Here is a 12,496-nt window from a genome sequence, read left to right as displayed (position 1 = left end):
CCCTAAATAATTCTGTGTCTTTTGAAGACTTCCTTGCCTCCTTTTAAATATTTTTGTCCAGATGACCTTTTTGAAATGTCCAGATGACAATTTTGAAATGGACATATTCTAATTTATATCTTGTGGGACTGCCCTCGTAACATCCATCCGTCATGAAACACCATGTTTTAGCCTTGCTCTTGTTTTTCCCGTTTTTCAGCCAGCTATCTATCCATGCCAGGACAAATGGATTTTTTTCATTATACCAGTTTATTTGGATGCTTGATGAGGGACTCTCCCAACAGATTCTGTCTGTCTTTCCAGCTGTCATGGGGTCGTACCTAGTGAACCTCTGCCCTGTGGCATGTGGGTCAGGTCCCTGGGACTACTTGATCTCTGAAGATTTGTAATGGTTGAAGAACACCATGAGCTGTCATGGGAAAGGATCTCTGGAATCTCAGTATCATGAGGACATTGCAGGGTCACAATGCAACCATACAATGCAACAAAATGGTCCACAGGGATTAGATCCTGGTATTTCTCCATCCCCAGGCACTCATCCACACACTGTGGAGAACTGAATGTGGAGCTCACACCTGGTTTTTGGAGCAGGGTGCCAGCAAAGATTTGAATTATGTTTTCAGTGTGGCTGGTGTATTGGAGAGTGCCGCTGATAGAGTAAGCATAAGTAATTCGAAGTCTGGTTTTGTAGGACTGAGGATTCATTGAGCTCCTGAAACATTTTATTCAACATACGAGAGCAGGATAGCAGTAAGTTGTTCAGATTCATCGGAAAAAATAACTTAAGTCTCTGTCTTGTATTCAAGTACAAGTAAATATGTGACTATGAATCTTCATTTTAGAACATACAAAGATTTTTACAGCTATGCTATCAACGTATTTTCCTTGTACAAATGATATATTTTATTGTCCTTCTACTGATGAATTAACAGCCTAACTCAGTCTTTTCTGAATTCTTTGTGTCTTCTATATAAAACTCAACTGTACAAAAATCAACACAGTTTAGAAGGAAGATAAATTATTGCATGTGTTGGAACCAAGTGGAAGGCAATGTGAATTACACATTCCAGTTGCTTTGGATCTCTTTGAACCTCTGCACCATATTGCAGAAACAGCAAGTTTTAAATCTAGGCAGGATTAGTTTATTATTTTACCATCTATTACATATTCCCTCTCAGTACAACTGCTAAATTATTGTCCCTTTTTGAAGAAAAAAGTATTTAATTCAAAAGTTGGCATATTAATAAAATCCATCTCAAACATAGTCTCTCACCCTGCCTCAGCTTGTCATCCATATAAGGTCTCATAACAATAAACACATTTAAAGGTTTAAATGAAACAGGACAATAAAGGACATTTGGCCAACATTCTAGGGCATATGAACCCAAATATGGGACTTCTGGATAGAAAAAGAAAAGGATTATATTTCACTTAACTTGACCTTTTAAGCTGCCAACCTTTTTATATATAAAACATCTTTATATGGGGGAGCTATTCTCACTGTGCTTGTCTAACATGTGCAAAGTTTTAAGTGAGGTCCTAGATGAAGGACTGGAACAAGTAAACATCTACAGCTCAATCGAAGTGCAACAACATACCACATGTCTTCACAAAAACATCCAACAATGGTCTTAGATTAGTCTGGAATTCCCAAACCATTTTGATTAATTATAATTGCCTGCATGCATTAGCAAGGAAACCTTCCTTCTAGACAAAATGCAGCTGCATGTTCTGGCCTGGTAACCTTTTCTCTAAATGTACTGGTACAGCTCAGAAACAGCCCTTCCTTGAAATGGCATAGTTTTCCACAGCTCTTTTCCCTCTGGGATCAGTGGGGTCAAAAGTGGTTGCAGATGTACTGAAAACGTTATTAGTTTATTTTTTTAAGAGGAAAAGTGGTCAGTGATGCCAGGATATGACTTCATTAATGCTTTTTTTCCCTGTGCCTTCAGAGACATGTGCCCAAATGATATTCTACACAACCACCTCCTGAATTTTGTCGTGAAAGCAGCTTAAGTATAAAGAATGAATAATAGTGTCAAGTAGCAAAAAACATGCCTTGTCTATTTGTGCACTGGGCCCAGCTATATGTCCAGTGGAGGCAATGGGAAACCTTCTACTAACATGGAGGCAAGCAGCTCAAGCCTCCATGTATTGGTATTTGGTATTCCTAATACCAAAGTGAATTATATTACCTAGTATTAGTAATAAAGAAATATGTGGCTCTTGGGGAAAATTCCCAATGCCCTTCTGTCAATTTACAGGCCTCTCATCACCAGGAAACTGGTCAGAGAGAGGAATTCATCTGGAGTTTCAGTGGCTGCCTGAAGCAACTACTGGTTTCTGAGAAACACTGGATGAAGATATTTTGTGCGGGAAGATGTGAGATAATTTTCATGGGCTTCAATTTGTCTGCACCTGTGTTTTCATGTGTCTATATAACCATCTCAGAATCAAACAACTGAACTGCTGGAAAATTGAACCTAACTTCTTGAGTTCAATGCCTTTCTTACCTAAGAAGGTAGTTTTCATTGCTACACTGAGAACTTTGTGTCCTCTGCTTTTAACTCCACGTACCAATTTCTTTCTATACAGGTTTCTTGCTGGAGTCTTATGCCTGACATAACTTAGTTCTCCATTCACACACTTCTACAGCTGATGTTTACAGGCATGTACTCTAAACAGGTGCACAAATACATGTATACAGCATTGGTGGCTATAAGGGTAATTAACACTTGCAATTATGCTGCATTTTATGCTATGGGAGCGTATAGAGAGCAAGGGCATGGGCCTGACCTTCCATTGACTTGCAGTGTATGAAGAAAAGCAAGAGTAGGACAAACATGGCTCTTAGCTTCAGGAAAGGTGGACTACTCTGGGTCTTAGGTTATCCATCAACCACACAGGTTTCCTTTCTCCTTCTTGCATCAGCCCCTATTCTCCTCTATTACTTTGTTACTTCTGAAGAGTTCAGAAGGTGCTAAAATAAGAGGAGAAACAAAAAAGGCTTTTGTTGAGAATACCTTTGGAAATAGTAGCTGGGGAAAAATTGTTTAAAATATGTTTTAGCTGTCTCACTTTGACCAAGTTAAAAGCTCCCTGAGTCCCAGAGACCTTCTCTTTTTAGTCACACAGATTACCAACAACTGTGCTGGAACTATTTGCATTAATTAAAGCAATAGGGAGTTATCTTAGGCTCATCATAAAGCTGTATTTTAACATGTTGCTGTATGTGCGTGTATGCACTGTATAACTTTCAACTTGGGTAACTGTTAAACAGTTGGGTAACTTGGGTAACTATAAACAGATTGATACAAACTCACCATCTTTGTGAAGAGACTTCATGCTTCCAGTCCCTTGCAATACTTTTGCCTTCAGCTTCCTGTCTTACTGATTCTTAATTCCTTCCCACATTTTATTAAAAGCCTGTTTTCACACTATTGCTTATAGTTTTTAATTTCTTTCTATTATTTAATGCTATAATCATTGAATTTTCCTGGATGCTGCAAATCTTTCAGCATAAAAATTTCCTATGAAGTCTGTACTAATAATTTATTGTCATCTTCAGGGATACTTGTGGTTTTCCTTCCCATAAATGAATAAAACTTTTTTCCCCCCAGTCCTTTCATGTAAAAAGAAACAGTCTTTTGAGGATAAGACTTGGGAAACTAGGAAGGCTTTTATTCCTTTCTAAGCCATTGCCTCACTTTGACCTTAGATTAGTCATCTTAACATTGTGCGCTTCTATTATCCCAGTGGTCAAAAGTGGATTTTAAACCCACATATATTCAACTCTTCATACGATTGAGATATGTAGTTGGAAAGCATTAGGCAAGTGCTTTGGGTATACAGTAATTTCCTTTTAAAATCTGGTTTATTACAGGAATAAACAGTCTTTAAAAAATAATAATAAAGAAATTTAAGAAAAGAGTAAAGAGATAAAAAAGGAGGGCAGAAACTGAAGGCCACCCAAGTAAATGGGGAGGTGGGCCCAGGTTTCAGCAGGTTTGAAACAGGTTATGAGTGTCAAGTCCATTAAACAGATACTGCTATAAGTCAAATGTTCTGTATCACAATATTCACAGTCTGCCACTATTAGAGGACATACATGATCCCAGACAAATGACCTGGCTGAATTATTTCCCTGCACAAATATTCACTGAATCCAAAGAGAGAGGGAAACACCCATGTGCATCTATTTTCAGGATCAGGACTCTGTTTTCCTTCCAGCACACTGATTGGAAGAATGCTTCTCTGGAAGAATCTGAGTGTTTAAATATCCCTAAAAGTGGAAATATTGTAATTCAGAGACCCATTGTTTTAATTAGCAAAGCTCTGAAGAGCATGCTGCATCCCCCTTTAGCTGATCTATTCTTCAGCACTTTGTTCAATTCTCTGGATGTTCAGCCTATGAACATTATAAGCATGTGTGTCCTTATCCTTGCTTTAAAAGCTTGTTTGTGGTTCATTATGAGCTATTAGGGAGCACACATCAAGCGGTTGTTTTGGCAGGGATACAGGAATTGTTTCACACTCTGGCAAGAAGAATTCGATCTTACTGAACATAAGGTTTCATGGCTGGATCTGCTGCTCCCTCCCTCCTCCTGAGCATGCTTACATAAGGAAAGCACCTCTTTGCAGAACATGGCAAATAGTCAGTCTAAAAGGGTCAGCTGTAGCTCTAATGTGCAAGGCATTTTTTCCCTTACCCCACATTTCCAAAAACAACTGCACAAAAATCACTGCAGCACATCAGAAACTCGAACTGGAGAGAGGTGTAGGTATTATGGTGTTTTGAAGTAAAGGTGTTGTCAGCAACCTCTGGGCTTGGGAGGAGGGCTGGATGAAAAACATTACAAGTACAATGTTAAGAAGCTTATGTGTAGAGTTCCTAAGTTAGGCATTTGCAGGCAGGAATAAGGTGCTTCTCATACTGAGGTGCTTCTCATACTGAGGCAGGAATAAGGTGCTTCTCATACTGAGTGGGCAGAGATGAACGTAAACCAACACGAGCTCTAAGTAGAAGCAGTTGTCACAGTTCCTACATGTCTTCTAAAATAGACAAGGTCCAGAAAACGTGGATTTTTGTCAGAGAGCTACCATAAAATCTTATGAGCTTTGGCTCTACTAACTGCAACTTTTTGGGCTAATATACCCTACTCAGAGTACAGATACCTTCCAGACCTTGCTGTATTTCCCCACATGGCTTGCTTTCTTGGTTGCTCTCTCTGAGTCCCAGGCAAAATCTCTAGTTTCCCCCTCTGAAGGTGATATGATGTGAAAGACTAACCCAGCAAGGCAGAAAACACCATGCTCCCTTCCTAATCATAAAATTACACAGCAGAAAATAGTAAAAACATATTAAGTAGCCCTAGTATAAATTCTTGAGAGTGAGTTTCCTGAGGGCAGACATGCTGTCAATGCTATATGTAGGTTTGGTGATCAGCCCAAGAGAGAGCTGATTCTCTTTTGGGATCCTCTAGCAAAGCAGTAATTTCTTGAAAGGAACCAGACCATAGCTCCTGCTCCTAGAAAGTGCTCCTCTCAATCCTGTTGGCTGAGGAGAAAGCTGAGGATGCGGGGAATGCTGTTTGAGACACCCGTTGCAGCACCAGCAATGAGACTGCAGATGTACAGGGGTACAACCACCAGCTGGAGCTGCCCTCTGAAGGAGGTTTCTCTGGAAGGAGAAGCCTCCTGAGACAGCTCAGAGCTGGTGACAGGCTAATGCTGCTCAGTGACCCTCTCTGATGGCAAAAGAAAAAAGGAGTATTGGGGCAAAGCCTTTGCTGCTGGCCAGTGATGTGCTGCGGTTGTAGAGGTCACATCTTGTGCTGGAGGAGCTGAGCTGGCTGGTAGTGTCAAAACTTCATCTGTTACTGCAGTGGTGGTTTCTGTGCACTGCTTCCCTGCCTGTAGAGCAGCGGCGGTGGTAGCTGCTACCTCAGAAAACTGCCTTAGCTAGGAGATCCCCACCTGCTATAGCTCAGACAACCATGTAATAATGTAATAAATGCAGGTAATTATAAGCAACTTTCTTTTAAGTCCCCAGACCTCGACTGAAATTCACTTAAGCCAGTTCCTGTTAAGTTCAGCCAGATTTGAAGCAGGCACTACAATATCATCTTTAAACCCATAAGAAAGTCATTTCAGCCCTAATGTTGTTACAGACACAACAGAAAAAGGCACTAATGCCTTCAAAAGCTCCCAGGTAATTTACAGATGCTGCAACCAAGGCAAAGAACCGAGCACTGAGAGACAAATCTGATAACTTGATGCAATACAGGTTTGTATCTGTTAAGCCAGCATTCATGAACTGCTGCACTTTGTCAGGGATGACTTCTGTGCAAAACCAGTCTGCCGCACTCCCTTTTTCCTTTGCACTGGAAAATGTTGCAAAATCTACATACAATTCCCTCCACATACAGGTGATTTCTGTGACCAGTTCAAACTTTGTCTATAAGTTGTGGCTACATCTCAAATGTAGAATTAGTTTAAATTGATCTAATCCTCCCTTTGCACAGTTTCTTGTCATTTTGAGATGCTCTGTTCTGGGAATTGATGGAAAGGAGGCTTGATCCCTGCCCTGGTGCATCCTGGCAGATGGAAAAAGGGGATTTTGAAGGAAGGAAGTACCTAGTCAGGATCAGGCACCCCAGAGTATTTTGGCATGGCAAATATTTTGTTCAAATTAAAAAAAACCCTGCCACCCAAACATCAAGGAACTTACCAACAGAATAAAAGCAGACTCCAATCTGCTTGAAGAGGTGTGTTTAGATGAAGTTCTGTATCACACTGGTAGTTACACAGACCATGTTCCCACAGGAATTCACTGCCAGATGAGAAATCCCATGTAAAATAATTGTACTTGAACCCACATACTTATGTAAGCCAAGGCACCAGTAGCAAATGCTTCCTCCTACTGACTCAGAAGGCCAACCTGCTCTCTACTGGGGAGAAAAATGCAGATTAAATCCAAGGGAGCCTGAGATACAGATATGTAAACCTAATCCGAGTAAGAAATAATTGGGGATTAAGACCAATTGCTGACTGGAAACAGGTATGCATAGAAAATGAGCATAAGTGTTTTAAATATGTGTGCAGACCTAATAGCCTAAAGCCAGAATTTAGATAGTAGGGGAAAGGGATGGGCTGCAGGTAAATAGGCTGATCAGGAGATTGTCTGCCAAACCACACTGATCCTTGTTTACAGTAAACATCCAGTGCTTAGTATCAAGTCATTCAATTGGCAAGAAGACCTCCACTTTCAGCCTAGTGGTGGCAGGCACCAGAACCTCCCAAACTGCTGGATATTTTCTTTAAAATTCTTAATCTTGACACCCCTTGAACAGAGGAAAACTTAAACACTAGGCAGAACCTGTGCTCTCCAAACCAGTAATGTTCTCTAGAAACTGCTGCAGAGCATACGTGTTGCCTGTGTTAGTAGAAGAACATAAGGAAGAAAGGAAGAAATAAGGCCCTCCTTTTCTGCAGGTTTCCCTAGAAGAAACTTAGGAACAGAATTAACACGGAACATCTCTCAGATAATTTCTTAGATTTATGGAAATGCTCTAGAGAAATGTCGAAAGCTTCTGTGTCTGCAGCTATTTCATTTAGCAACCCTTGAAAGACAGGAGCAGAAAGTCCTCTTTGATACAAGGTATTGGAGTCTGATATTATAGAGTCATAGAATCATAGAATAGTTAGGGTTGGAAAGGACCTTAAGATCATCTAGTTCCAACCCCCCTGCCATGGGCAGGGACACCTCACACTAGACCATATCACCCAAGGCTTCACCCAACCTGGTCTTGAACACTGCCAGGGATGGAGCATTCAGACTCCTTTGCACAATACATGGCAAAATTGTCTATGTAGCCTATGCGGAAACCAGCATGTAGTTTTGGCATTTATTTTTCTGCCCAGGCAAGTAGCTGGTTTGTAGGCTCATCTGCTGAGTTTGCACACCAAACACAAATGCTTATCAACTGCATACACAACCAATTACCTCTGTGTAGCAGCTCAGTTCCCAAAAGAGCCTGCAGCCAGCATTGGAGGAAGCTATTCATCAGTCTGGTTCTATAGGCATGGCTATCACATGCTCTGCTTCATGGGCATATTGTTCAGCTTCTTTCTTCTTTTGTTCTTCACATGTTTCAGTGCTCAGATGCTCACTATTGACTTGATCTCGAGTCATTACATGGAGGCCATCAGGTCTGAACAGAGGAGGTCATCTATTCAAAGTACTCATCCAGCTGTAAAACTTCTCTTTTCACCAAGGTTGCCAAATGGAATACTTTCACAAATGTAGCGATACTTGGAGAAATTATACATCATTGCAATGTGCAACCAGATTCCTGGTGTGTGATTTCAAACCAAAAGCTTTGAAACAGTGCTTGAGCCACTAGGTGCTGCTGTCTGTCACCATCAGCTGAGAAACTGCTGCTCTCTTACTCTTACAGGGGGAAAAAGGGTGCTAGATGTGATGTAGAAGTGAAAGGTCCTACCCTTCCCTTTCAGCTGCTGGAGGCCAGCAGTGGTAACAATTAAAGGAAGGTGTGCCCCATGCATTACCACAGCCTGTCTTGCTAGTGCAAGGGTAGAGAAGATGGAGTCTCAGAGAAGTGGAGGCAGAGGTGAAAACAAACAGCTTGGTCACAACAATGTGAAGGGGCAGACTCGAAACAGGGAAAACATCCCAACCCTCCATCAAGAATTAGAGGATCTCTTCACTGTTTCTGGTGGATTTTCCTGAAAAATTTTCCTTATGGAAAAGATAATGCAGGAGTTAAAAAATAATAGTACTCTGGTAATCTAGATGACCAAGATATAATGAAGTTTCAAAAGAAAGTAGAATAATCCCACGGGATCCTTTGAATGGATACCATGAATTTTTAACCTGCCAGGTTTGCAGTATTGACATTCCATTAGCAGATCTCTACGCATTCTAGCTGCTAACTCCCAGCTAATCAATGTCCAAATTCTCTGGAGTAGCTCAGAAAACACACTTTTTTTTTTAGGTAAATGATATCTTTCTCCCATTTTTCTTTCTCCTGCATGGGGTAGTGCAGTAGGACAGAGGCGCAGGTAAGACTTTGTGTGGATATCAAAACATTAAAACAGAGACTGAAAATTATTACTCTACTCTACTCAATTTTATCCCCAGGCTTTGGTACAAATGCTTCTCCACTTCTTTCAACCTCTTGCTTCCAGAACGTGTTTCCAGAAAGCAGGCTGGAAGGTACCATCTGGGGATCAGATGCAGAGCGAAGACACAGCTTCTCTATTCTGCATGCTCTGTTTGGTGCTTTTCATATAAAATGGGAGATACTGGAGAGCTGTTGGGCAGGAGGGCCTGGAAATGTGTTGCAGAACTAACTAGCCGGTTTTGAAGCTGTAGTGTTTTGCCATGGGCAGAATTCCTGGGGTTCTGCACTCTAGATGAAAGAAGCAGAATGAAAAGCAGGTGCTTAACAGAGGATTTCTGGGCATGATTTTAATTTGTGGTGCTCTGCAAGAGACCCATGGGAGGAGGAAAGAGACTTACTGCAGGATGTCAACAAGGACCTTGGAAGAGACCTCTAATTTGCAAGCCATTTCATTCTCTGTCCTCATCTATAACACTTTCTCTTTCTTGTGCATTACAACTCTGTTTCTTCAGGTCACAGGACAAGTTTTGTGATTGTGCACAGACTGGTGAAATTTTCTTAAAGTTGTTTGCAGTTCAAAGAAGAGAAAAGTCTGAGGATGGAAATCAACAAATACACAGGGTTTGTAATTACACAATGTTCATTTGTCTTATACAGAGGGGATCAGTCTGGCTAATATTTAGGTTTCTGCAGATGTTTCACCATCCTCCTGGGTTAAAAGCTGGCACATTGGAATGGCAGGAGTCAAAAAGATTTTATTTAAGATAAAAAACCAAACCAACCCAAACAGCATGCAAACCCAGTTTCATTCTACTACAAAAGCAGAAAACAGGCCAAAAATGTATTAAATTATACAGTACCAAATGATTTACTCTGAATACTGCAACTGATTATGAGAACACATCGGTATTTTATTGAGAGGGTGGGAGGAAGAAAGCTTTCAAAACTTTTGAAATTAAAAGTGGTTTTTTTTTTAGTGATTTAATTTATAACAGTAATTTGTAAACCAACTTTTCCATAGAAAAACATTTAGAAATGTCTAAAAATGTATAGGAATTTGGGTAACAAAGAGCTTTTGCTCCAGTTTGTAACATGCCATTTTAAATCTTATAAAATACCAGTTTTTCCCCAATGACAAAGGAATTGGATTTACCTAATAGGAATACCTCATTGTTCTGTGATTTTCAAGAATACTTTTGGGATTTCCTTTATAATACTGATGAGAAAACAATATTTCTTTTTAATCAACAGAAGTAACTCATGCCTACACTGGGCTTTAGGGTCTGCCAAAATGGACTGCTGCTTCTCCCCATCATGGCACTCAGCAGAACTCGGAGCTTTCCACTGTCTGTGATGCCACATCATCCTCGTTTCCCTCTGTCTCCAGCTTCAGTAGTATCCTTCCCTAAAATGCTTCTATCTGAAAGCCTTTCATCTGGTTCTCACCTATTTGCAATTTTTTCATGTGTTGTATTTCTTTTTCTGTGGGCCTCAGAATGAAATTTATACATGAACATAGTTTCACCTCCCTATATCCCTCTCTTTTCCCAACATGGCCATCAGCTTGCTATTTAGTAAAAGGAAACCCTTTTGCACTCAGAAGAAAAGGACATCACTATTGGTGTTGGACATCAAATTACCATGATACCAGTTGTCTGTTAGAAAAGAATCATATCAATGTAGCCATATAGTCAGTGTCCATCTATACTGAGATGTTTAAAAGGGAGACAGGGTAAGCCAGTGAGACAGAAACATGAGAGTCTCAATACTTATAAGTCCTCCAAATGATCCCCAGAGCTAAAAGTGAATAGATCCCTCTCACAAAGTCATAAAGATATGACCTTTGAAGGTCCCTTCCAACCCAAACTATTCTATGATTCTGTGTGTCCTAAAGTGGATGGTGGAGGGAAGACAAAAAGATTTCTGTGAGATGCATGCCTCTGACAAAGGTTTCTTCACTTTTTTCCAAGAAGTTTTGCTACCCAGGCCACTCTCAGTTATGGCTGTAGAACTTTTTTATAAATTTCCTATAGCCCCAGTTGAAATGGTGTATACCAGTGGGATTTTCATGTTCTCCTTTTAACACTCATTTCAGATGAAAGTTGCATTTACCTTTAATTTCAACAGAATCAAGAATTCAGATTGCTACTTGCAATAGACCATTCACTAACTGGTTTCACTAAAGTCAGGATAAACAATTTTAAAATAGGGGAACATGGTGTCCTAGAAACAAATACCTTTTATTCTGCAAAAAAGCTGAAAAATCAGAGATGTTTCAGCTTACAGATATGCACTCTGCTGTTTTTGAGTAGCCAAATCCACTTTATATTCTTGACAGCTTGAACAGGTGGGGCAAGAAGGTGAAGGAATCAGAAGCAATTATCTTCACCAATTTATCATTAATCTGTACCTACATATAGGTAATGAAACACTATTTTTAACCCCAAGAGGTAGTTTATATCACTTTCTGAGGCACATAGCAGAGAAGAAAAGAGAAGAAAATGACTATGTAATAAAAAAAGACAACTTTCTTGAACTCCTAAAGGCTGTTGCTGAGGATCTAGCAGAATTAATCCCAAGCCATTATGCATTAGCTGCATTTTTGCTTACATTGAACCAACCAACACTTTGAAGAGTAATATATTTCTATCAGTCATTCATAGCATCATAATAGCAGTAATTTCACTCCTTTGGGGTTTCTGTAAGATCTCTGCAAAAAGCAAGTGGAAGAAAATATACAGCTGCTGCCTTGGGCCTTTTGTGGGAGTTAAATACATGTTTCAAATAACTAGCAAACCACATATTCAAACCAGCATATGCATATTCATCTGTTTTGCTCAGGTTTGTGTAGGACTGGTTTTAACTTGGTCAAGAAAAAGTGTTCTCCCTTCCTCTCTCTGTTAGTCCTATCACTACTTTTTGTAAGAAAGTGTGACCCTAAACTACTTGGTGGACATGGCCTAAAGAATGTTGAGAGAGGGGGAATATACATACCTACTGTGTATATGTAGGTTTTGAAGGGTCAAATCATGTGTTCTCTGCACTTGGTGATTTTTAGCTGAGGAAGAGTACTGTTTTCAGCAACTCCGCTACAGCATCTCTCTATTGTCACATTAACTTGCAGTTAAATCCTCTCAAAGTCAGTGGAAATGGGTGGCTACTGTCAGTACAGAGGCTGAATTGTAAGGCAGTTAGCAACAGAAATGCACTTTCTGCACCAGGATCTTTCCAGGAGCATGGTAGAAAGGAGAGCTCTTGCACACCCAGCTCCCCACATGATTGGGTGGTCACCCCAGGTAACCTTGTGATGGGGAATGGAGCCACCATAAGCATGGAAGAGGCCAAGCCTC

The sequence above is a fragment of the Melopsittacus undulatus genome, chromosome 1, assembly GCF_012275295.1.
Source record: "Melopsittacus undulatus isolate bMelUnd1 chromosome 1, bMelUnd1.mat.Z, whole genome shotgun sequence".
Classification (NCBI taxonomy): Eukaryota; Metazoa; Chordata; class Aves; order Psittaciformes; family Psittaculidae; genus Melopsittacus; species Melopsittacus undulatus.
The sequence above is the reverse complement of the archived record's forward strand: the minus strand, read 5'-3'. Positions refer to the sequence as shown.